Source organism: Trichechus manatus, unplaced genomic scaffold, assembly GCF_000243295.1.
Source record: "Trichechus manatus latirostris isolate Lorelei unplaced genomic scaffold, TriManLat1.0 scaffold00013, whole genome shotgun sequence".
NCBI lineage: Eukaryota > Metazoa > Chordata > Mammalia > Sirenia > Trichechidae > Trichechus > Trichechus manatus.
Window position 1 is genome coordinate 256,538 of NW_004443949.1, and position 27,222 is coordinate 283,759.

Genomic DNA, 27,222 nt, shown 5'->3' on the forward strand with positions numbered 1-27,222 from the left:
GCCCACAGACAGGGCTCCCCTCAGGGGGTGAGACAGAGTGAGAGGGACGCCCACAGGCAGGGCTCCCCTCAGTGGGAGAGACAGAGTGAAAGGGATGCCCACAGGGCTCCCCTCAGGAGTAGGAGCTGGCCTCAGCATCCCTTTCCTTACTGTGTACTTGATAACTTAAAGAGAGAAGTTTGGATTTAGTTAGTCTTGCAATTCTTCTTTCTGTTTTTTTTTTTTTTTTTAAATGATTGAATGTTTTTTATCCTCCAGTTTAGAAATGCAATTCATTCTCATTATAAAAAGTCTGGGAAATCTAGGAAGTGCAAAACTGAAAAAAAGGAAGGAAAATAAAAATTAATGATCATCTCACTCTGAGATACATATACATTTTATAAATATATATATATAAACAAAAACATCTGTTGCTGTTGAGTTGATTCTGACTCACAGTGACCCTATAGGACAGAATTGAACTGCCCCAGAGGGTTTCCAAGGCTGCAGATCTTTAACGAAGCAGACTGCCATGTCTTTCTCCCATGGAACAGTGGGTGGGTTTGAACCGCCGAACTTTTGGTTAACAGCCAAGCACTTAACTACTGCACCACCAGGGCTCTCTCTCTCTATGTATATGTATATGTTTGTGTGTATATATAGGAGAAAGATGTGGTAGTCTGTTTCCATAAGGATTACAGCCTTGGAAACCCTGTGGGGCAGTTCTACTCTGTCCTATAGGGTCACTATGAGTTGCAATCAACTGGACAGTGTAAGTTCGGGTTTTTTGTTTATACACATATACACACACACACATACATTTCATATACACACACATACGTACACTTACAGGTATATTACAAATTTGAGATCATAGTGTACCTATAATTTTAACCTTTTTAAACTTAAACATCTCTTTTATTTAATTTTCTTTCATAAGAGTACAATGTTCTTTCATGTTATCAGTTACTGTCAAGTCGGCAGCTCTGACTCACGACAACCTCATGTGTAACAAAGCGACGCACTGCCCAGTCCTGCACCGTCTCCACGATCCTGGATACGTTTGAGCTCTTGTTGAGCTGTTGTGTGTGAGTCCATCTCACTGAGGACTTTTATGTCCTTTCGTAAGAGTATAACATTCCAATTATGGATGTACCATAACTTATGTGACCAATTTCCCACTTTTGGATAACTGGGCTGATTCCATTTTGGGGGCTCTCTTTAAAGAATAATCTGGTGAACATCCTAGGTCATAAATATTTGTGCGAGAATAAATTTGAAGGAATAGAATGCCTGTGTAAAAACATTGCCCATTTCATTGTCAAAATGTCTAAATACAGGTTCTGCCAGCATATACTTCCAGTCAGGGTATGCCAGGACAGGGCCATTCCACAGGCCTCGACATCGTAAGGTGCCGGGGCCACGGCCACCGCAAAGCCAAGGGCAGGGCTGTGATACAGGCTCCTCCTGGCTCTGTCTCTCTTGGCTGGACCAGTGAGATGCCCTAGGCAGCACCTGGGCCAGAGGCTGTGATGTGGTGGTGAGGAAACATTCTTCCAAAAGGATTTGTTTAGTTTACATTTAATGAGCAGCTGGAATATCAAATTAGAGACTAAATATTTGTGAAATGAAATCCACTCATCAGGGCCACAGCTACACGAAAGCTGACATCTGGCTCAGAAAGATGGAGGCCCCTCGCCAACTGCATTTGGTGCCGGTCCTCGAGGAAAAGCCGCCTTGAGATGCAGTTTTTCTGCAATGTCTTGGTGTCAGTAAACGTTGATTATGTGAAGCCACACGTGATACTATGACAAATAAACAAAAGCATGAAATAAAAGGCTCTTGGATTATATCGGCCATTTCTCAGTGATGAGCTTTCAATCCCACCTCTTTAGACGAAGAGATGTATTTATCAATTAGGTAACATTTAAAATCCTGTCACGTCGCTGCTTTATATCGACACCAAGCCTGGGAGCCTCAGCCTCACTAAAACGCCAAGATTTTCGGGTGGTTGTCACATTTGCTTTCACTTCCCCTCAAGTGGCTGCTGCAAGAATAAATTTCGGGGAATGCATGTTCTACGGGCTTGTGTTTGCTATCTTGCTGAGTACAGCTCCTCCCAGTACAGTTTCAAATGTGCCAGGGGAAGTCCTGTTCTCATGCATTATTCAGGGACTTCAGCGATTACTTGGTTCAGAGGCGCCCGGCTTTGCGCTGCATCGCAGGGATTTGGGCACAAGGACGTCTCCAGGCGCTTTGCAAAGCTGTGGTTTATGCGTGCGGGTATCCACCTGAAGCCTGGAGCTGCCCCAGAGTGAGATAAGGCCCAATTCAGCCTCACTCGCAGCTCCAACCCCCGCTGTGCAACGCAGAACACCAGATAGTACACTAAGATTGCGTTATCCGGCCATTCGTGTTCAGCCGGGCTTTCTTCTTCGCTAATTTCTCAGGTGCTGCTTTTAGGGAATGTGAGAATTACACTGGGAAGAAGTGAAGAGGTGTCTCCATTGCAGTTGTTTAGAGCTGGCCAATTTGGAAAGAAAAAGAAGTAAATCGGGATATTTAAGAGCAAGGCAAGTGTTCCATTACTTAGGTTTATACCTGACAGCTTTAGTGCATGTTCTCCTAAAGCATAATGAGATTAAAAAAAATCATCTCTGCCCAAATTTCGCCATAGTCTTTTTTTCTTTATTGTGCTTTAGATGAAGGTTTACAGAACAAATGAGCTTCTCATTAAATAGTACGCGTATTGTTTTATGACATTGGTGACCAACCCCACCACATGTCAACACTCTCACTTCTTGATCTCGGATTCCCCATTACCAGCTTTCCTGTCCTCTCTTGCCCTCTAGTCCTTGCCCCTGGGCTGGTGTGCCCCTTCAGTCTCGTTTTGTTTTATGGGGCTGTCTAATCTTTGGCTGAAGGGTGAACCTCGGGAGTGACTTCATTACTGAGCTAAAAGGGTGTCCAGGGGCCATACTCTTGGGGTTTCTTCAGTCTCTGTCAGGTCAGTAAGTCTGGTCTTTTTTGTGAGTTAGAATTTTGTTCTACATTTTTTGCCAGCTCTGGGACCCTCTATTGTGATCCCTGTCAGAACAGTCAGTGGTAGTAGCCCGGCACCATCTAGTTGTACTGGACTCAGTCTGGTGGAGGCCATGGTAGTTGTGGTCTATAAGTCCTTTGGACTAATCTCTCCCATGTGTCTTTAGATTTCTCCGTTCTCCCTCGTTCCCAAAGGGGTAAGACCAGTGGAGTATCTTAGATGGCCACTCACAGGATTTCGCCATATTCTTAAATAAATGGTTCATCTACTTTTGGATTTTCCTAGAGTCTGCTATCAGTACTGGACAATCATTTTAGCATATAAAACATAATGCCTGAGCGATCCGCACCTGATTCTGTCCTTTGCTAGTTCTCAGAGACAGAGTGCCTTAGAGGTCACCCCTTAGGCAAGCTAACTTAAAACATGGAAAGGTCCATGTAAAACAATTATTGACATTCATAACAATACTAGTAATGGCTACTATTCATTGAGTGCTTACTTCCACCATGTCCAAGTGCTGTTCTCATGCTATACTTGCATTAACCAATCTAGTCATCAAAACAATCCTTTGAGTTATGCAGGCTTTTGAATGATGTCTGTAATTTCACAAAGTGATAGTTTTAACAGTCACTTCCAGCACCTTGTAAGAGCCAAGCTATCTTAGGAACACAGTTTGTGACTTTATGGTACAGTGGCCCAGGGTTTGTGGAACTCAAACCCTAGGGGCTAACTGAGCTTTTCAGGGTGAGGGATTTGTGTTTCCCTGTGTGTAGCGGTAGGAGACAGGAGACAGCACACTGCCAGGCCAGGCAGTGGACAGAGAAGCAAAAGGGACAGAGGGTTTCCGACCTACCTTAGCCACAGGAGTAGACAAGTCCAGAGGGCCCTCTAGATATTTACAGCTTAGAAGAAGCCATAGAAACAATTTTCCTAAGTTCAGCACACCCACTGCATAACAAATTTAAGCTTGAGGAAAGAGTAGTCGAGACAAGAGGTATTACTGCAGTTGCGTTAGTCTCTAACACTCCCAAGGAATCCAGGAGCCAAAAACTAGTAATCTCAGAACAATAAAGGATGGTTGGAAATAGCTGTGCAGGAGAATTCAGATAAAGCCCAACCTCATGCAATGCCATAATTTTCTTTCTGGCTTTAAAATAGGTCTTTTTTGAACACAGTGCTACAAAAACTCAGAGGAATGTTCAAAGGAAGTTGCTGGATCCTGAAGTTGGCTGTTCCAAAGTCTTTTTCAGGATGAGAAGATTCAAGGAAAGTACGAGTCAAGCTGTACTCATTTGGACAGAGCTTGAGAACATAATTTATAGCATTTTGGAAACTTCATATAAGGTGCAGTGGAAAGGCGATAGCTTCGAAGTCAGAGAGATGTAGGTTTCAACTTCAGGACCACCTCGCTTTCTGCATGACCCGGTTAGCTTAGCGACATCTTGGAGCCTTAGCTACCTCAAGTAGAGGTTGTTGTTAGCTATCGTAGAGTTGGCCCCTGACTCATGGCAACCCCATGCACAACAGAACAAAACACTGCTCATTCCTGCACTATCACCATGATTGATTGAGGATTGGACCATTGTGGTCCATAGGGTTTTCACTGGCTGATTGATTCCTTCCTCCATTGGAAGAAGATCACCAGGCCCTTCTTTGTAGTCCATCCTACTCCTGAAGTGCCAGCGAAAGCTGTTCAGCATGATGCTGTTGTTAGGTGCCTTTGAGTCAATTCCAATTCAGTGGCCCCGTACGACAGAGTAGAACTGCCCCATAGGGTTTCCAAGGCTGTCATCTTTATGGAAGTTGACTGGCATGTCTTTCTCCTGTGGAGCTGCTGGTGGATTTGAACTACTAACCTTCTGGTTAACAGCTGAATGCTTAACCACTGCGCAACCTGGCTCTTTATTTCAGCATCATAAGCAACGCGAAAGCCTCCACTGATAGACGGTTGATGGCTGTGCATGAGGTGCATTGGCCGGGAATCAATCCTGGGTCTCCTGCATGGAAGGTGAGAAGTCTGCCATTGAACCACCTCCGGCAAATACCGGGAGATAAATGCTTCCTTCACAGATAGAGATGTGAGAATAAGTGAATAAAACAATGAATATAAAGGGCCCAGCAGTAGCTGACACATAGCAGATTTTCAACAAATGGACACAGCCTCCACTTTAATATCCTCCCTTTTTCTATGAACATTGGGCCTCAGAAACTACCCAAATATAATACAATTGCAAATATTTAAAAAGTAGCATTAATAAAAAAAAAGACCAGCATCTGGTGTCTTTCAAAATATATATATATATATAATATGCTACAGTTTTTAAAACAATTTGCTTATCTTATTTCAATTTGAAAGTTGAGGAAAGTGATATTCAGAGATATAGAATGACTTTCCCAAGGTCAACAACTAAGGTGTGGTGGAACTGAGACTTTCGTATCCTAGCTTAGTCATTTATTTGAAAATATTTGTTGATTGTGTATTGCATGTTAAAAACTATGCTGGATTCTTGGGCTATAGCGGCAACAATGCACAGCCTGACCTCAACTTGCTGACTGTGTAGTCACCTTTGGACTACCCCATGCTGTCTTAGGAACCCTGGTGGTGAAGTAGTTAAGAGCTTGGCTGCTAACCAAAAGGTTGGCAGTTTGAACCTACCAGCTGCTCCTTGGAAACCTTGTGGGGCAGGTCTACCCTGTCCTATCGGGTTGTCATGAGTCAGATTGACTCAGGTTTGGTTTTTTTTGGTTTATGCTGTCTTATTTTGCTCTATTGTAGTTAAGAGTTAGAAGTCAACGCATTATTCTAAAATTCGGAGGTTTTACTGATTTGTATAATTGTTCCTGTTTTCTCTTTGAACCCCACCAAAAAGGGGGAGGAGCCCTGGTGGCACAGTGGTTAACAGCCCAGCTGCTAACCAAAAGGTTGGCAGTTCGAATCCACCAGCCGCTCCTTGGAAACCCTATAGGGCAGTTCTACTCTACCCTATAGGGTCGCTATGAGTCAGATGTGACTCGACGGCAACAGGTAAGGTTTTGAAAAGGGGGAGCCAGGAAGACTAGCCAGAAATGCCAGAATATGGACATGCCTTCATGTAATGATTAAGGCTGTGGAAAAAATCATTTTGAAATGAACTCTTACTTCTAAGTAGGCAGTGTTGCAGACTTCAATCTGGAGACACATAATATTTGGTGGCCTCTCTTTTTGTGATGCTAACAGCCATTGATGACTATTGCTAGATCCAGTATTTCATTATGGGATTGCAAAATGGTGATATCCTAATTCCATTATTTCTTCTTCATGTATTAGCTGTAATGTGTCTATAGAAAGAAACTTCTCCTTAACAACTATTTGGTACCCTGAGGTATTGTTTATGGAAGAAAGGCAGAGAAGTGTTTGATTCTTTCATTTTATTTGCTGTTTTTCAAACTAATAGGTTACTTGTGTAGAATTCTCCAGAGGGAGTTTTGGTTGGTTTTTGTATCCTTAAGAATTCATGAATCTAAATATATTTAAAGAGTTTCAATACATTGCAGTTATTATCCTTATTGATGCTCAAGTTATCCAATTTTTGGCACAGTGGTTAAGAGTTAGGCTATTAACCAAAAGGTCAGTGGTTCAAATCCATCAGCTGCTCTTTGGAAACACCATGGGGCAGTTCTACTCTGTCCTATAGGGTCGCTGTGAGCCAGAATCAATGCAATGGCAGTGGGTTTAATGGCGAGTTTTTTGAAGATGGCTTACAACCCTGGTAGCCTTCTATGCATATTCTTAAAGGATCATACACATTGCAAGAGCTCCCTATTAAACAAGATCAAGAAGGATGGTGTAAGAGCTTCAAATTTTCAACCATTCCTCAAGAATGGTGTGATTGCTGCTCCGTATCTCAGCCGGGCCAGTGTTGCCTGTGCACCACAGTCTCCTCTCTTACTCCCTGCCGAGCCACGTGGCGGCTGTTTGTGCTAATTACACCTGTGCACTAATGGGGAAATAGACCAGAAACCATCTTTATCCTTCCTATGTTCTATATAGGCACAAACATCAGGAGTTTTCTGTTTTTCATCTTCAGCTTCCATGCATGGCATTTTTCTCTGCACTAGGAACAATGGGAAGGGCCAGTGATTCATTTGTGACTAGATGCCAGCGTCCCTCCGCAATCGAATCGAGGGGAAACCAAATGATGCTGGGAGTAGCGCAGAGCTCTAATCAGCTTCTCGCTAAAACCCACTTACTCACCAGAACAGCATGAGCTCCCTTCAGAAGCCCAGCTTACCACACGGACACCCAATGAGCTCTCTCAGTTGTCATCTTTTCCAAGGCACTGCTGTAATTCTGCCTAATTAATAAAGCAATGGCAGAAATTTAGGGGAAAAAATATATGCATGATAATTTAAATCTCCTAGAAAAACAAATCCATTTGTTCTGTCTAAACTTTGCCTCGGGTTCTTTCTTCATCAATTGAGGTGCTGAGCATAGTGACCTTAAGTTGCAAATATTTTTCTCCAGGCATGATTGAAGCATCGGAGAAGTGATAGCTTTCAACATTCATCTCTACGGGATTTCAAAACACTGAAATTGGGAACACTTATTTTCCCAGTTCCCTTTGCTATATGTAAATCTGAGAAATTATTCTTTAAAATGTTCAAAACAAATGCAGCTAGGGGCTGTTAGTGGTGGGCTTTCCATCTGTGCAAGAAATGCATGGATTAAAAATTAGGGGAGGGGTAGCCCTTAAGAAGCAGAATAATGTAACTCTTAATTCTCTTGCTTTTTGAACTTCCCTAAACATGCTCCCTCTCCACTTCTTCTTTCTCTTCATGATAAGAATCTGAATATAATAATCAGAAGAAAATAAGTAGCCTTTCCTCTTCAAATTGACACCTGCTACCATCTCTGTGTCCTCCTTATAAATGACACAAATCTTGTTGATGTTATTCTAAATAAAATGAAAAACACAATCCAAAGCCATAAAGTAAAAAAACAAATATAACCAAAACCAAAACCAAAACAAAAAAGAAGTTTTCATCCCTTCTCAGTTGAGGTATATTCCAGCCACAAGGGGGCCCTCAAATCTTTCCAAACACTAGACAAGGGCTGAGTGCTTTTTCTGGTAATTAATTCCCACAAATCAATTTTGCCTGTTAATGTACATTACAGAGACAAGTTACAGACTTCTGACACTCAAGTTAAAGAGACAATTTCATACAAAAATTCAAGGGGCCCGCAGTGATTGTACGTCAAAACCGAAATGAGTTGCACCTGTGCTTTCCTGTGCCTGTTCTAGCATAAAAAATCTCAACACTGCAAATTTCATCAAAGGTTAACACTGAATTTGAAGCACTCTGTATATAGTGGAATACACTGACCTCCAATGGATTTTAAAGGCTATCCGCCTCCTTCCGCCACAGCACGCACCCCCAAAACAGCCACAGAGGCTGACAGGCAAGTGAAAACGCAGTGCCGCTTTCCTGGGCCAGTTGGGAAGTAGCTAGCGCCAGTAGTTCTGGAGGTGTTTGACTCATGCCGAGAGCTTGATGGTGTTTACATTCTGCACAACAAAGGACACTTGGAACTCAAGAGCCTGTTTTAATTTTCTGTTCAAGCCAGTAAACCTGTTCCTGTAAAGTCAAGTAGCGACCCTATAGGACACAGTAGAATTGCTCCATAGAGTTTCCAAGGAGTGCCTGGTGGATTTGAACTGCCGACCGTTTGGTTAGCAGCTGTAGCACTTAACCACTACGCCACCAGGGTTTCCTTCAAGCCAGTAGATAGGGGCAAAATCTAGCAATACTACGGAAGAATGGGAAAGTTTCAGAAAATAAAGACAGACTGGAGACACAGCTTTCTATAATGCTCTAGCAGAAGAGAGAAGGCCACATATCGCCCTACCAAAAAAAACCAAACAAACAGTTGCTGTTGAGTTGACTCCAATTCATAGCGACCCTATAGCACAGAGTAGAACTGCCCCACAGGCTTCCAAGGAGCACCTACTGGATTCAAACTACCAACCTTTTGGTTAGCAGCCAAACTCTCAACCACCACGCCACCAGGGTTTACATCACCCTACTCCAGGGATAATATAGGAACAGGGCAGAAGTGTTCTGAAAACATTCTATCAGATTGCTTAAAACAATATCAAAGCTGCTTTTGCATAAGTTCAGAAAGCCCTTCTGAGCTTCGACTGGAAATGGCATTTTGATAACTGCCTTTTCTTTAATCTGGTGGTGGAATACTCCCAAAGAAAGCCAAGCCTGGGACAGTTCTCCTACCACAAGGCAGGAGTTCTTGGTGGCATTTTGGCCCGTCTCCTCCTGGACAGCTGGCTCTCTTACAATGCGACACCACGAGGAGGGGTGGGAGAAAAGGGAAACCCACTCCTGCAGCTCAGTCTTCCCCACTGATCAGTGTCTCCAAACATCGTGCAGTCATATTGCTCTCAGATGCATTCCTGTCTTGAAGTTAGGCATTATCATTGCACAGCAAATCCCCGATTCAGGAAAGTCAGTCTTCTGCCTCTGACTCAGGCACTCAGAGATGTGTTTGGAAAAGCAAAGTTGTCTCTCACGAAATCTAAAACTTCTAGGCCTATGCCCCAAATACAAGTTGAACTAAACCTTGATGTACACTGCCTTGCATTTAAGCTAATACTTTTTAAAGTTATGGTTTCCCAGGTTTAATTCCCAATTTAAACAGCAGTTAACAAAACGAAACAAAGAACAGTTGCTGTGTAGTTGATTTCAACTCACTGCTGACCGTTTATGTGCACTCCATAGGGTTTTCAATAGCTATGGAGATCGGACATAGATTACCAGGCCTTTCTTCCCAGGCGCCTCTGGGTAGACTCGAACCTCCAATTTTTTGGTTAGCAGTCGAGGGCATTTAACCATCTGCACCACCCAGGGACTCCTTAAATAGCAGTAAACCAAAAAAACCCATTGCCGTCGAGTAGATCCCGACTCATAGTGAACATATAGGACAGAGTAGAGCTGCCTCATAGGGTTTTCAAGGAGCGGCTGGTGGATTCGAACTGTTGACCTTTTGGTTAGCAGCCGAGCTCTTAACCACTGTGCCATCAGGACTCCTAAATAGCAGTAACCCTCCTTAATTTACCTTAATCATTTCTTGTTAGAATTTCAAAAAGTGTCTTCTAGGATTGGAGTTGGAATTAACTCAACAGCACACAACACAGCAAGGATTCAAGAAACACATCTATCATATTTTTCAGTTTGGGTCCAGTTATCTTTCTTTTTTTTTTTGCAAGTTATTTTTGTGCTTTTCCACATCTAACCCAGAATACATTTCTCTCTCATTCAGGTACCCTTGGAACACTGACATCCTTTGTTAGAGCATTTCAGCCATAGCTGGGGATCTAATTTTAGTCGGTAAGTTTAGTCTAAGGCTATGTGTACAGATGAGGACCTTCAGGTCAGTCCTGACTCTGAGCCCTGACCCTCCACGAGGGCAGCTGGGACTGAGGCAGACCCTGTGAAGGAGCGGGACGATGGGCTTCAAGCAGGTAGAAACATCAAATCCTTATCAATTCACTGGACTGCTTGCTTTGATGGACAAAGCACTTCTAGTCAAGTTTAAGTATACTTTGAAATACATTTTGACCTGTGTGTTTAAAATACTGTAAGCTATTTTAAGGAATTTCCCACCTCTAAGGGGGAGGTGAAGATTTTCTTTATTTTTAAAGAAACTTTTTAAAGAAAATAAAGGAACCTTTCCTCCATCATTCTCCCCCTCATATAGAACAACTGGCTACAATAGCATCTGACCAGGCTAAAACAAGAGACCTGCTCTCTAAAGAAATGAAATGTTTAAATGATCTGCTGGGGTGGGGTGGTGGTGGGGGTCACAGAGGATTAGTGTTTCCTAGTTTAGAATTGTGCAGCCCAGTTGCTGCTCTTCTTTGCTAATCAATACAACACCCACCCTTGGCCCTCCCATTGAGGGGAGATGTTTACTGGAGAAACAGATGAACATATGGCAGAGGAAGCCCACAACAGCTACCCACATTAACTAAGCTAGACTTTGTCTATAAATATGAAAGCATAATCAAGGGTGGTGGTTGTTGTTGTTAGGTGGTGTCCAGGTGATTCCAACTCATGGCGACTCCATGTGACAGAGTGGAACTATCCCATAGGGCTTTTTCGGCTGTAATGTTTACAGAATAGATTGCCAGGTCTTTCTCCCAAGGAGCTGGTGGTTGTGTTTCAGCCACCAACCTTTTGATTATTAGCCAAGCACTTAACCGTTTGCGACATCATGGCTCCATAGGCAATGGTTACTAAACGTTTTAGCAAAAACAAAAAACAAACGAACAAGAATAAACAGAATAATGGCTTGGAAGAAATAGGTAATTTAAGAAATGGTAGAGAGTTTTTAAAATATTGTTATGGCTATTCTTAGAGAGATTTGAATATTTATTACATGTACTAAAACAAGAAAAGGATAGTAGGAAAAGAACAAGAAGAATTTTCTAGAAATTAACTTATATGAATATGTTAGATTGACCTGAAAAAAAATCAATATATCAACATATGGGATAAATAAAAGGGTCCAAGAGACCTGGCAGATATGGGGTGGGAGGATGTGGGGAGACAGAGGAGAAAGAAAGAGTTGGAAAATATAAGAAATTAAGAGACAAGGAGATGGATTCGATGGATCTAACACTTGCCCAGAAGGACCTTCCAGATAGAGAGTAAAGAGAAATAAGAAACCAAAAGGGAAGAAATAATCAAAGTAAAAATAGAATAATATTTCCTTAGCCTAAAAAACAAACAAACAAACAAAAAATCCAAACTGAAAAGACCTGTGCAATTCAAGAAGTGTGAATGAAATTTTAAACCCCAAAGAAGATCGAAAGGCTTTCAGAGACTAGGGACTTAAAAAGAGATTAGTGAAACTAAAATTGACAGCAATCTTCCCATCAGAACTCCTAATGTTAGAAGGAAATAGATCAGTGACTTCAAATTTCTGAGGGAAATTATTTTAAACATTGAATTTTACACCTAGCCAAATTATCAATCAAGTGTGAGGGTGAAATAAAAAAAAATATTGATGTGCAGAGACTCATAAAATTTACCTCGTCTACATTCTCTGTGGAAAAACAAAATGTGTTTATGAAAACATCCCAACATAAGTAAAAAGGAATGCAAGAAAAATAGGTGGAACTAAGACAGTGGAATTACTGTATTTTTATGCAAATACTGTGTGCCTTCTTTTTTTTTTTTTTACAGCAGCGTGTGGAAGAGGATTGGCATGACAGTGCTCGTAAGGCTGCCTCAAGTGGCAGTGGGGGGGGGGGCGGCTGGCAAACAAAAGGCAGAAGGCACACATTATTTGCCTAACGTACGGTAACAGTCTGCAAGGGAAAGATTTACAAGGATGACAACTCAGATATCTCCAAAAGAACACATTTGAGAAGAAAGTGGCTTCTTCCAATAAACACCAGTATTCAGCACTTCATGAGATAAAAAATGAAAGAAAAAAGAAAGGCAATTAGCAATTCCAAGAAAAACAAAAGACTGAAAGAGAAAGTCACAACCAGACATGAAGCAAAATAAATGTGGCATTGTTTAAGGACTCCATGGAGTGTAAGAAAGGAGAATCCATTTGACCTTGACATGGGTTATAGGAACCAGCATATATTTCCTTTTATGTGAGTCCAGTCACAGTATTTGCAAATATTTACTTAGCCACATTATGTATATTTGTATTAGCTTTTTATTTTTTAGAATCATCCTACAGAACAAGTTCAGGAGTCTATTACATTGAAGGCCAGAATATGAATGTTCACAAGAGCCTTACAGAAAGTGAAGATAAGACTGGTAAACACTGAGGATAGAGTGAGCTGAGGTGAGGCACAGTGAGCTAAAGATGCACTAATTTTCTCACGGCAAAATATGAAGAGTCAAGTCATCTTGGTTAATAGAAAAAGAAATAAAGTTTTTTTTCATTGAGTAACAAATATTTATTGATCTCCTACATAGCAGAGACAAGAGTAGAAGCAGCACACTAGTAAGTAGATTTATTCTCTATTCCTGTGTCTTATTCCTTACTCTAAAATGACAGCATCAGTGACAGTGGGAGGATGTAGTATATATATCTGGAGGTAGTTCCACAAGAACTTGCTAAAGGATGGATGTGATCACTGAAGGAAAGGGGAATTAAATTAAGCACACATCTTTTTTGTGCAGCTGGGTGGATGGAGTGCTGTTAACAGAAATGGGAGAGAATTCGTATAAGAGCCAGGTTTGGAGGGTTAATAGGCTTATGTATGTGCTTCAGTGATAAAAGAGATAACCAATCAAATAATTAAAAATAAATACAAAACTAAAAAAAAGAAAAGTCTGAGGATTTAGGAAGAGTTAGTGAAAAAGAGCCAAATCCATTATCTTTTATTATGGACGATCAAAATATACTTTTAAACATCAATGAAGAAATTTACAATATATTATTTAGTATTACAGTTGAAATATATTTACATCTCAGGAATTAGATTAAGAGGGTGGTAGGGTGAAAAAATGTACTTTATATGAAGTCTGCTTCTGGGAGATTTTTCTTTTGGCATGTGCATGTATTAAATTTACAAAAAATGAAATAAAGGGGTATCAAATTAAGCCTCATAAAATTCAATGAAAAGGTTTCACTGGTTTATATTTCTGAGGGCAGGAAAACGTGCTGGGAGTTCTTAGTGCTGTGTTATTTATTCTAATCTCTTCTTTGGGAACACAGATTACTCTTACCATGTTTAACCATCATCTACACATCTTAACATCTTCCCTGAGAGCTTTTACTTGTTTCATTTACCTACATGCTGCACTGATTCCTCAAGCCTGTTTTCTATGCCTTAAGTAATGTACATTTTTAAAAAATTACTTTATCAAAGTTTTTCACATACGTGGCTTTAATAGTCAAATTATTCTACAGGACTTATCAAAGAAACGTTCAGATTCCCCCCAGTCCCTGACTTTCCCCTATTAATCTTGCACCTCTGAGGCAACTGGTATCAACTCTTAAAATTGTTTATTTATGTATTTACTTCAATATTCCTAAATAATTTATGTATACTGCTATTTCTTGATTTTCCAATTTTATATATTACCTATTCACTTCCTTTTAAAGGAGATAAGGAATAATCTTGTATAAGCACCCCCTATACACACCTACACACTTCTCTTTCTCCATAGTCTGCAGTGTGCTTGTATCGGAATTTTTGTTCAACAAATACTCAGTGTCTATTATGACCATGTAATAGTATCTACAGCAGATCCATGGAGGGTACTATGATTACATTTTCTTTCTTGAACAACATTGTGAGTTTGCATAGCATTAATAACTCTCTTGTTTATTCCATTAGAGGTAGTCCCTTATTTACGTTGTATTAGCATTACGATGAACCATGCTTAACGACCGTCTGTTGTTTTTTATGTGTATTTTTTATGTATGTATGTAAGTACTAAAGTATATTTGTAAGTTTATATTTAATGTTTCCAACCCCCAAAGACAAATAAAGATCAGCTTTATAAAGATACTGATAATAAAAGGCAATAATAATAAAAACTTAAAAAAAAAATGAGGTATTCAACTTGCGTCAGAGCCAACTTATGACAGAGTCGTCTCAAGGGAATGCTGTTGTAAGTCGGGGACTATCTGTACTTAGATTTTTTACATTTTTATCACCAATTCATTCACAAACTTTTTGCTACAAATGTTAGTCTCCTCTCCGTGTTTTTAAATACATTGCTGTTGTTCGTGAATTTTAGTTGCAGTAGAAAACCCTAGCCATTGAGTAGGTTCTGACTCATGATCCTATAGGACAGAACAGAACTGCCCCATAGGGTTTCCAAGGCTGTAATCTTCATGGAAGCAGACTTCCACATCTTTCTTCCTCAGAGCACCTGGTGGGTTCCAACTGCTGACCTTTCAGTTAGCAGCCGAGAGCTTAACCACTGTTCCACCAGGGATCCTTAGATGCAGTAGAGTTTGCTCCAACTCATGGTGACCTTATGTATTCTGTTGTGAACCACAAGTCTCCATTGGCTGATTATCAGAAGAAGATCTCCAGGACTTTCTTTCTAATCTGTCTTATTCTTGCAGCTCTGGTGAAACCTTCCATGCTGGTATTTGAAATACTGGTGGCATATCTTCCAGCGTCAATAGCAACATGCAACCCACCACAGTAAGACAAACTGACAGATGGGTAATGGTCAGATACATTAGGTTTTCCGTAAATTCCAACTTCTCCTAGGAAACAGTCCTCCTGAAACCTTCCATTTATCTTTGGTCTGAACTGGTTGGCGTTTAGGCATGCTGCAAGGCTGCCATCCAGGAATCTCCCTTCATCATCATCCTCAGAGATCTCTGCATCTCTCTTCTTATTAGAGCCGATTTCCTAAGCCCCATTTATTCCTTTTTCTTGGTTTCCCTCCTTTATTCTGGGAAGCTTTCTGAAGAAGAATGAGTAGGATGTAAGCTTCATGTCTGGGTATATCTTTAGCCATTCCTTGCAGAAATCTAGTTCAGTAAATATATATATATATGTAGATATATATTCTTTCATAATTGTGAAAAAAATTATTCTATTGTCTTTTGCCTTCCAGTGTCACTTTGAGCAATTCACTGCTATTATGAATCCTGATTATTATAAATTACCTCTTTCATTTTGTTTTCCTCTGTGGATTTTTTTTTTCTTTGTTTCCAGTATTCTAAAATTTTATGATGATGTACCTTGAGGTGGATCATCCTTTTCTTTATTATCCTGAGCACCCAGTGAGTTTTTGTTTCAACTAGAATCTTTGCTCTTGACTTCTAGGAAACTCCCTCCCCTCTATTACCGCTGTTCTCTCCTCCAGGAATGCCTACTTCAAGGATGTTGAGCCTCTGAATCAATCCCCTAATTCACTGGGGTTGGCAAGATCTGGCCTGTGTGCCAAATTCAACCTGACTGCTGTTGTGGTCTGGCCCACAAGCGAAGAATGACTTTTACATTTTCAAATGGTTGAGAAGAAATTAAAAGAAGATTTTGTGACAGGTGAAATCATATTAAATTCAAATTTCCGTGTGCATATATAAACTTTTATTGGAACCCAACCATACCCATGTGTCTATGTCTAACCATAGACATGTTTAACCACATGTTTAACCATATTTTCTACGGCTGCCCCCTCACTACCGTGACAGAGTCACGTACTTCCAACAGAGACCACGTCACCCACGCAAACAAAGTATTTATTATTTGGCCTTTACAGAAAAATGTTGTCTACCCCTGCTCTAAGTTTTCCTATTTTTCATCCCTTTATATGTCTGCTTTATTTTTGGAGTGATTATCTCAACTTTATCTTTGAAGTTTTCTGTTGCATTTCTCATTTCTGCCGTCATGTTTTTTTTTTTTTAATTTCTGAGAACTTTACTTCTTTTTGGTAGCTGATGACTTCTCTTTTCATGTATGAAGTAACTTCTTAAGTCCTTCTTAATTATGTATAATTTGACATTTTCTTCTCCCACATTCCCCTTGTTCCCTCCAAGTTGCTTTTTCTTACTATTTGTTTTGTTTCTGTTGTGTCAGAGGTTTTCCTCAAATGTCCAATAATCCTGCACTGTCTGAATGTACTTAGAGTGGGACACTAGTGAACAGAAGCTCTGTGAGTGGGCTGGTCGGGTGTCCTGGTGAGCTTTAGGGGGCAGGGTGGGCTGTTGTTTCATTAGGGGACCTCTGGCTGTCAGATTCTGAAGATCTTTTCTCTGGGCCAGTAAGATCCCTGGGAAAATATGTGCCAATATCTTCCCTTGGCAAATAGAACTTGGCTAAGAGAATAGAGCTCTGGTGGCACAGTGGTTAAGAGCTCGGCTGCTAACCGAAAGGTCAGCAGTTCGAATCCACCAGCTGCTCCTTGGAAACCCTATGGGGCACTTCTACTGTGTCCTATAGGGTCTCTAAGAGTCAGAATCGACTCGATGCAACGAGGTAAGAGAATTTCAGCAACTAAGGATTGCAAAGAGGAACGGGAGGCAAAGCTAGGTGTCTCACATAGCTCATTCTGAGGACTTTGACTTATCTTGAACCTGAACTTGATTCAGTCCTCAGCAAGGTCAGTTTTGCCCTTGATTATTTAGTGCCCTTTTGTGATCTAAACGTGTATTATGAGTTTCTATAACTTCTTAGTTTTATCAGCTTACTTTTCTTTTTCTTTTTTTGTTTGTTGTTGTAGTTTAAGTGAAAGTTTACTTTTCAAGTTAGTCTCTCATACAAAAATTTATACACACATTGTTATGTGACCCTAGTTGCTCTCCCTATACTGTGACAGCACACTCCTCCCTTCCGCCCCTGGTTTCCCATGTCCATTCAACTGGCTCCTGACCCTCTCTGCCTTCTCATCTCGCCTCCGGACAGGAGCTGCCCATTTAGTCTCGTGTATCTACTTGAGCTAAGAAGCACGCTCTTCATAAGTATCATTTTATGTCCCACAGTCCAGTCCAATCTTTGTTTGAAGAGTTGGCCTCTGGAATTGTTTTAGTTCTAGTTGACAGAGAGTCCGGGGACCATGCTTTCTGGGATTCCTCCAGTCTCAGTCAGACCATTAAGTCTGTTCTTTTTACTAGAATTCGAGTTCTGCACCCCACCTTTCTCTTGCTCCATCAGGGTCAGCTTACTTTTCTTATGTTTACCTCTCACCTCTTTATTTTCCTTGAAAACACAGTCATATGTTTAAAAGGGTCTTCATTTTCCTGGGGGAACTCTTCATGCAAAATGTGCTATTCAACCATATCTTACATGCAGTCTTTTGGTGGTGGTGGTCGTGGTGTTTGTGTTGCAGAAGAATTTTTTTTTGAAGGTCGTCTATTTTCTATTTATTTTTTTTTATACTAGCCTTTTAATGTAGCCAATTTCAGCTGGGCTTTATTGGAGCCCTGATGGCTTAGTGGTTAACAGCTCGGCTGCTAACCAAAAGGTCAGCAGTTTGAATCCACCAGCTGCTTCTTGGAAACCCTATGGGGCAGTTCTACTCTGCCCTGTGGGGTCGATATGAGTTGGAATCAACTCCACGGCAATAGGTTTGGGTTTTATTATTTTATTTGGAAGGTTTCATATTTACTTGACTACCATTGAATCCCTATCTTAGGACCTAGGCTAAAGGACTGGTTGATTTGTTGTTTATATTTCCAGCTACACACTTGGTTGCCTGACTGCGTTGGGAAGTGTTCTGGCGCTCACAGCAGCCATAGGTAGCTGGTAAAGTTTTTCTCTTTCTATTTGAAATCACTGGTTGATTGTTTTTTCTCTTCTGACTGTTTGCTCTTATCTTAAGGCTTCACCTATTCACATGACTGGCATTACCCCGTTTTTCTTTCTTTTCTCCAAACAGTAGCTTTATCATTTCCATTTGGTCTATGTTTTGGGAAAGGGCTCCAACCAAAAACAAACCAAAACCAAACCTGTTGCCGGTCTACGGTACAGAGTAGAATTGCCTCATAGGGTTTCCAAGGCTGAAATCTTTTGGAAAGCAGACTGTGACATCCTTCTCCCTTGGAGCAGATGGTGGGTTCCAACCGCCCACCTTTAGGTTAGCAGCCAAGTGCTTTAACTGCTGCACCACCAGGGCTCCTGGAAAGGGCTCCAGATGGTTACAAAGCTGCATCTTGGCTGGAGGGAGAGAGGCTCAGGCTGAAGCTCTGATGCCAGGAGAATGGAGAGCAGCCCCTCAAAGTTCACTGGGCTCTGAAGGCTCATAGTGCTTGAAGGTGAGCCTTTCAAAGAGGAATTCACCCAGCCTGCCCTGGAGGCTGGCCAGCTTGCAACAGTTGATCAGGTGGCCACCCCACTTCTTAAGGAGTTTCACCTCCTCCTCTAGGAAATGGCTCTCCAGAAAGTTATAGAAATGGGAATTTGTGTGGGCAGAACCCAAGGCATACAGATCCAAAAGGGCCAGATTCAGATTCTTCTCCAGGGTCGTGGAGGCTTCCATGCCATCCAGGGTTCCACCCCATTCATCTTGGGATGGCTTCTGCAAGTCTTGAAAGAGGGTGAGGTCACTATGCTTGTTTTGCATCTTCAAGAGACACTGGGTACACTTGTGCTTTTCTTTTGCCAACTTTTGGAAGTGGCCCACATCTTCCAAGGCCACAACATCATAGTCTAAATAGAAGCCCAGAGAGAGGTAGGTGTAGGAAGCCTGCAAATGCAGGTTGACCAAGTAGTTGATGGTGGCCTCCATTTCAGCAGAATAATTCTGATGGATCTGAGAGCTCATGGTTGGTCAGCAATGAGGAGCTAACCAAAAAACGGTGTTAGCTGGTCTCGGAAACAGAAGATGGCTGCAAAGGTAGTCCCGGAAGTTCATCTGGAGAAGAGGTTGGAAGGTGGTTAGAGGCTGGAGAGTGGTCAGAGGCTAGAGATGCAGAGTCCTCCGGTCTGTTCCACCCAAACAATGTTGAAGCAAGAGAGAGATCTGCAAGAGCACTGGGTGAGCTTGTTTATCCTCTGATTTTGACGTGAGCTTTCATGGCTATTTAGTTACTGAGTCACAGAGGAAAAAAAAAGGCAAATAATAACTGTGTGATTTTTGTTTCTTTTTTTTATTGTTGTGCTTTAAGTGAAAGTTTACTTTTCAAGTTAATCTCTCATATGAAAATCTATACATACATTGTTATATGACCCTAGTTGCTCTCCCTATACCGTGACAGCACACTCCTCCTTTCCACCCTGGATTTCCCGTGTCCATTCAACCCGCTCCTGGCCCTCTCTGCCTTTTCATCCTACCTCTGGACAGGAGCTGCCCATTTAGTCTAATGTAGCTACTTGAGCTAAGAAGCACACTCTTCATGAGTATCATTTTATGTCCTATAGTCCAGTCTAACCTTTGTCTGAAGAGTTGGCCTCAGGAATGGTTTTAGTTTTGGGCTAACAGAGAGTCTGGGGGCCATGTCTTCCGGGTCTAGTCGTTTTACTAGAATTTGAGCTCTGCACCTCACTTTTCTTCTGCTCCATCAGGGACTCTCTGTTTTGTTCCCTGTCAGGGCGGTCATTGGTGGTAGCCGGGCACCATCTAGTTCTTCTGTGTGTGATTTTTCTTCTTTAGTGATTGAGGAATTACAGTCTTTCCCATGGCTTACCACTGTCTCACACTTTGGCCCTTTACACTGGGGAGATTACTGGGGTAGTTGTAAGGAGCCCTGGTAGTGCAAAGGTTAAGTGCTTGGCTCTTAACCAAAAGGTTCATAGTTTGACCCACCAGCCTCTGCTCCTCTGCAGAAAAGACATGGCAGTCTTCTCCCATAAAGATCACAACCTCGGAAACTCTATGGGGTGGTTCTACTCTGTCCTATAAGGTTGCTATGAGTTGGAATCAATCCCATGGCACACAACAACTGCAGTGGGGTAGTCCAGTTGTTCTATGTATGTTTTCACAACACTTCCTGCTTTCTTGAGAGTTGCGTGTTGACGCTTTTACCATCCTTCCATTCACTCCAAATTATAGTATATGGAAGAGATTTTCCCAAAGTTTGATGTGGGGTTCACACTATACCCTTTTTCTGAGTTTTTAACTTTTTCATTCCTATTCTTGCTTTTATTCCTTTTTGTCAGATTCTAGGATGGCCCTTTTGGATCTGCATGCTTTGGGTTCTGCCAAGGCTGTAAACCTGCACGTATGTTACTATCTTTCTGAAAGTAAACTACAAAATTGATCTTGATACCCAACTAGCATCTGAAGCAAGGGCTTTCAATATACTTCTTCGGCCAGGCCAGAAGTAAGATTAGCGCACAGACAGAGCTGATCTCACAAGAACTGTGATCAGAAAACAGCAATAGAAGAAAGTAGGTCCTATAATTGCCTGAGTCTCTGGTCCTCAGAAACTCTAATAATAGAAAGCAGAAAACCCTATACTCGATCCCCTTGGGTTCAACTCTGCACTGAAAAAGAGTCATTGAAAACATGGACCTTTCCAGAAAACCCTAAGCTTGGTATCAAATATATGTCCCTATTGTCCAAAGCTGATGTCTAATGTAGGGGTGTGTGTGTGTGTGTGTCTATGTTTCTGTGATTGTATCAAATACAAAGAGAATTCCTTATGTCTAGAAGTGGAAAAAGCACCATAATTGGCTGACAGCTTTATAATGAGTAGAGCTTCACCCAACAGTTGGAGTAACAGGTATCTCAAAGACTGAAGAATAAAAGGTAACAGCAAGCTAGCAATCGTTAGTAGTCAAACTACTGTTCTGTGGAGATCTTCATTGTCTTCTTGTGCTAGTGAGGAGAAAAATAATTTAAGGTTGTTTTAAGAGCCGACTTTAGAATTTTTCTCAGGAGGAGAATTATTTTTGCTTTGTAACACATTTACATGGGTCTGTGTTTTTATACAGGTAAAGCTCTGCACTTAGCTTGGAGGAGCTGGGGCCAGGTAGAGTAAGGACTCAAATACTTTATATAGGAAGCTAAGTTGAGTTTAGGGTAGAAAGAAGCAGCAAGGAAAGAGAGGTTTCAAAAAAGAGAAAGTGAATAACAGGCCAAGCATCAGAGGGAAGACATGTGAGGAAATATTGGCCAGCAAGAAGTACTCGGTGGCAGAATGGTTGGTGTATTTGAAAAACAGAGATGACTAATGTTAACTTTGTTATGTGTGTGATAATATAATTATTTTTATAAGAATGATGTATATAATTACTTATAAGAAATTCTTATCATTGTGCTAGGGTTTACTTTTCATTGTTATTGTATTTTATTGTGGACAAATAGATACAACAAAAAATTTTATATTTTAATCATTTTAAGTGTATAATTCAGTGACATTAATTACACTCACAATGTACATCTAGCACCACTCTTTACTTGCAAACGTTTTCAATCATCCCAAACAGGGACTCAGTATCCCTTAAACAATAACCTCCCACATTCTCCTCCCTCCAGTCCTGGTCTCTATCCATTTGCCTATTCTAGGTATTTCAGATAAGTGACATCATACAATATTTATCCTCGATGTCTGACATTTCATTCAGCATAATATTTTCAAGGTTCACTATGTCACAGCACATATCAGAACTTCATTTTTTATAGCTAAATAATATTCCATTGTATGTATATACCACATGTTTATTATAAACGGACAGTTGGGTTATTTCCACCTTTTGGCTATTGTGAATAATGTTACAATGAACATTAGCGTACACATACTTGACTGAATCCTTGCTTTCAAGTCTATATCTAGGAGTGAAAATGTTGGGTCATATGGTAATTCTATGTTTAACTTTTTGAGGAACCACCAAATGGTTTTCCACAATGGCTGACCATCTTACATTCCCACCAGCAATACATGAGGGCTCCAGTTTCTCCACATCCTCACCAACACTTGTTAGCACCCTCCCACCTTTTTTCTTTTCTGTAATAGCCATCCTAATGGGGGCTGAAGTGGTATTTAATTATGGTTTTGATTTGCCTTTCCTTAATAACTAACGGGAAGGAGTCTTGTTGGCTCAGTGGTTAAGTGTTAAGCTGCTAACCAAAAGGTCAGCGGTTCAAAACCACAAGCTGCTCGGAGGAGGAAAACGTGGCAGTTTGCTCCTGTAAAGATTACAGCCTTGGAAACCCTATGGGGCACTTCTACTCTCTCCTGTAGGGTTGCTATGAGTTGGAATCAGCGGGAAGATTTAATGACTAATGATGCTGAGTGTCTTTTCATGTGCTTATTGGTCACTTGTATTATCTTCTTTGGAGAAATGTCTATTCAAGTCCATTGCCATTTTTTAATTGTGTTGTTTGTCTTTTTGTTGTTGGGTTATAAGGGTTCTTTAAATTTTCTGGATATTAAGTCTTCATCAGATATGTTTTTTTCCCAAATATTTTCTCCCATTCTGTAGATTGTCTCTTAATTTTGTTGATAATGTCCTTTGATACACAAAAGTTTTTAATTTTGATGAAGTCCAGTTTATCTGGTTTTTTCTTTTGTTACTCTTGCTTTTGTTGTCATATCTAAAAATCCATTGTCAAAAACAAGATCGTAAATCTTTACCCCAGGTGTTCTTCTAAGAGTTTTATGATGTTAGTTCTTTTGGGGACTTATTGATCCATTTTGACCCATTTTTTTAATACTGTGTGAGTTAGGCGTCCCATTTCATTCTTTTGCATGTGGAAATCCAGCTGTCAGAGCACCATTTGTTGAAGAGATTATGCTTTCTCCATTGAATGGACTTGGAACTCTTGTCAAAAATCAATTGGCCATAGATGTTATGAGTTTATTTCTGGGCTGTAATTCTATTCTTTAGATATATATGTCTACCCTTATACCAGTACTACACTGTTTTGATTATTTTAGCTTTATAGTACATTTTGAAATTGGGAAATACGAGTACTGTTACTTTTTTTTTTTTTTTTTAATGTTTTTGACCATTTGGTACCCCTTGATATTCCATTTGAATCTGAGAATTGGCTTTTTAATTCTTCCAAGGAAAAAGGCTGTTGGAATTTTGATAGGAATTGCACTGAATCTGTAGATTTCTTTGCATATTACTGACATCTTAACCATATTAAGCCTTCCAATCCACATAAATGAGATATCTTTCTTTTTATTTAGGTCTTCCATTTCTTTCAGAAACCTTTTGTAGTTTTCAGTGTATGAGTCTTTCACCATCTTGGTTATATTTATTCCGAGACAATTTATTCTTTTAGATGCTGTTGTAAATGCTATTATTTTCTTAATTTATTTTTCAGTTTGTTCATTGCATGTGTCTAGAAATACAACATATTTTTGTGTGTTGATCTTGCATCCTATAACTCTGTTAAATTCATTTATTAGCTCTAGTACCTTTCTTGTGGATTCTTTCAAATTGTCTGTTTATAGGATTATGTCATCTGTGAATACATATAGGTTTACTTCTTCCTTTTCAATATGGATGCTTTTTATTTCTTTTTCTTACCTAATTATTCTGTGTGGTCTCCAACACAATGTTGAATAGCAGTGATGAAAGAAGGCATCCTTTTCAGTCTTTCCCCACTGCGTATGATGTTAGCTGTGGGTGTTTAATAAATGTCCTTTACCATGTTGTGGAATTTCTCTTAGTTCTAGTTTGCTGAGGGTTTTTATCATGAAACAGTTTTGGATTTTTGTTAAATGTCTTTTGTGCATCAATTAATCATGTGGTTCTTTTCCTTCATTCTATTAATGTGGTGTATTACATTGATTGATTTTCTTATGTCAAACCACCTTTGCATTCTTGCGATAAATCCCACTTGGTCATGGTATATAATCCTTTTAATATGCTTGGATTCAGTTTGCTAGTATTGAGGTGAGGATTTTTGCATCTATATTTATAAGGGATATTGGTCTGTAGTTTTCTTTTCCTTTTCTTTACGTGGCTTTGGTATCTTGGAAATGCTGGCCTCATAGAATGAGTTAGAAGTGTTGCAGTGTTGCTTTCTCTTCTATTATTTGGAAGAGTTGAAGAAGGATTGGTGTTAAGTCTTCTTTAAATGTTTGGTAGAATCCCCCAGTGAAACCATCTGGTTCTAGACTTCCCTTTGTTTGGAGATTTTTCATTATTAATTCAATCTCTTCACTTGTTATTGGTCTGTTGTGGTTTTTTCTATTATCCTAAATTACTTTTGGTAGTTTGTGTGTTTCTAGGCATTTGTCCATTTCATCTAGATTATCTAATTTGTTGGTATACAATTGTTCATAGTATTCTCATATAATCTTTGTGTGTGTGTGTGTGTGTGTGTGTGTGTGTGTGTGAGGGAGAGATCAGTGGTAATGTTCCCACATTTATTTCTGATTTTAATTGTTTGCATCTTCTCTTTTTTTCTTGTCAGTCTAGCTAAAAGATTGTCGGTTTTATTGATCTTCTCAAAGAACTGGCTTTTGGTTTTGTTCATTCTCTCTATAGTTTTCTACCCGCTACTTCATTTATCCCCACTCTAATCTTTAGTATTTTCTTCCGTCTACTAGCTTTGGGCTTACTTTGCTCTTCTTGTTCAAGTTCCTCAAGGTTTAAAGGTAGGTTATTGATTTGATTTTTTAATGTAAGCATTTACGGCTATAAATTTCTCTCTGAACACCCTCTGTATCCCATAAATTTTGGTGTGTTGTACTCTCATTTTCATTCATTTGTAAGTATTTTCTAATCTCCCTTGTGATTTCTTTTTTGACTCATTGGTTGTTTAATAGAGTGTTGTTTTACTTCCACATATCTGTGAAATTTCTGGTTTCCTTCTGCTATTGATTTCTAGTCTTACTCCATTGTGGTTGGAGGAGATACTTTGTATGATTTAAATCTTTTTTAAATTTACTGAGGCTTGTTTTGTGATCTAACATATGGTATGTACTGAAGAGTTATCCATGTGCACAAGAGAAGAACGTGTGTTCTGCTGTTATTGGGTAGAATGTTCTATAAATACTTGTTAGTTGTAGTTGTTTACAGTTTAATTTGAGTCCTCTATTTCCTTATTCATATTCTATCAGATGTTCTATCTATTATTGAAAGTGGTGTACCGAAGTTTTTAAATATTATTGTAGTACTAAGCATTTGCTTAGTTGCCATAACATTTGGACTGGTTTTCAGAGTTCTGACAAAGTTGATTCTGTCAATTTCTGCTTGTTTTTTTGGCGTTTTTGTGGGGTGACAGGATTACACTGCTGCTCATGTTGCCACCTTGCTCCAGATTCAGAATGTTAACTTTTAAATTAGTTTGTGTGATTCTCTCATCTAAGCCCACTTTGCCACCAAAACCATCAGTACCGTCTGCTATACAAACACATGTCTAGTGTAGGTGGTGGAGTGGGGCAATCAAGGAAAAGAGGTTGAGTTCTTTAGTAGGGGGCAGGGTTGGGATACAAAAGAATTCAAGATGTCAGAGTCAAAGGTGACCTTGAAAAAGAAGGAAGTAACCACAATTCATAGAAAACTGGAAAAGTAATATCTGCCCCAAACCTATCCCCCAAGAGTCCCTGGGTAGTACAAACAGTTGAGCACTTGGCTTACTAACTGAAACATTAGTGGTTTGAATCTACCCAGGGGCACCTCAGAAGAAAGATCCAGTGATCTACTTCCAAAAATGATAGCCACTGAAAACTCTATAGAGTACAGTTCTTCTCTGACACACATGGAGTTGCCATAAATCACAATCAATGCAATGGCAACTGGTTTGGTTTTCTCTATTACCCAGAGCCTGACTTATACTTCATCACCCTTGCCCAACTAATAGACCCTAACTTCATTCCCCAAGTACGTGTATTGTCTGGTCGAGATTGTCCTGATTACCCAAGTCAGTTCTGAACATATTGTTTCAGATCTAATAGAAATTGAATTTTTGTAGCTTAGCTGTGACTTAGTCTTGACAGCCACGTATTATTGGTTCTTTCTTGCTTCCATTTTTTATTCCAAGCAGTAATATTCTTCATACATTAAACAATGTTTCCCTTTGGTGATAAAAGACTAAATAACAATAGTAGGTACAAATGATTATTTATTATGTGTGCTCAACTTTCTAATTTGTTTTTAATGAGGTCTTCTATTTATATGTTTTTAATTCATTAATTTATTCAATGGAAACTTAAATATCTACTATGTTGCAGGCCTGTTTGTTCTATTCTATGAAATAATTCCACCTTTTGCACCTTGCAATAAATCCATTTGCTTCCCAATATAGCATAAGTTGAATAATAGTAAGCTTTCCTTTGATACTTTTTTATAAATGGTTATATTTTTCCTATTTACATGGAGCTCAAGACTTTTATTGAACCTTTTCCAAAGATTCTTTAACACTGCAGCCAAGTAGGTGAAAAAGAATTGCTGTCCTGATTAAAAGATGATTTAGGAACAGGGCCTAAATTATACCATAAGCAGAAAAGCCCTTTTACAATAGGACCGTTTCTCCTTGGTCCTCTTTGCCAAAAGATTGTGATGCACAGTCTCGTAATGGTGCCTGATCACTTCCAAGCTAACACGCAGAATGGATATTTCACTTGTGGCCCTGAGGTAAGTAACAAAGAATTGCTTTCTATTTTTGCTGTTGGTGTTAACATCAGTAAAAATGTTCATTTTACTTCATTAACAAGAAAAAAGATTCACACTGTCTAGGGGCCTGCTGCTCCTTCATACAGAACATTGTTTCCTTATGACTCGTCCTAAACAGACCCACTGGAGTTGGGAAGTCTTTAGAGAATTTGTTTTTGGATTGGCCTCTATTATTAGTATTTAGCCTACCAT

The 27,222-nt window shown here is 39.9% G+C and overlaps 1 protein-coding gene and 1 pseudogene across 1 annotated transcript in view; both read right to left on the reverse strand.

The window, feature by feature from the left end:
* The window catches only part of HS6ST3 (heparan sulfate 6-O-sulfotransferase 3), an 823,801-nt gene that overhangs the window by 17,907 nt on the left and 778,672 nt on the right, over positions 1–27,222 (reverse strand). The gene's annotated exons all lie outside the window — the stretch shown is intronic.
* LOC105756026 (ferritin light chain pseudogene) lies at positions 18,728–19,394 on the reverse strand (annotated as a pseudogene).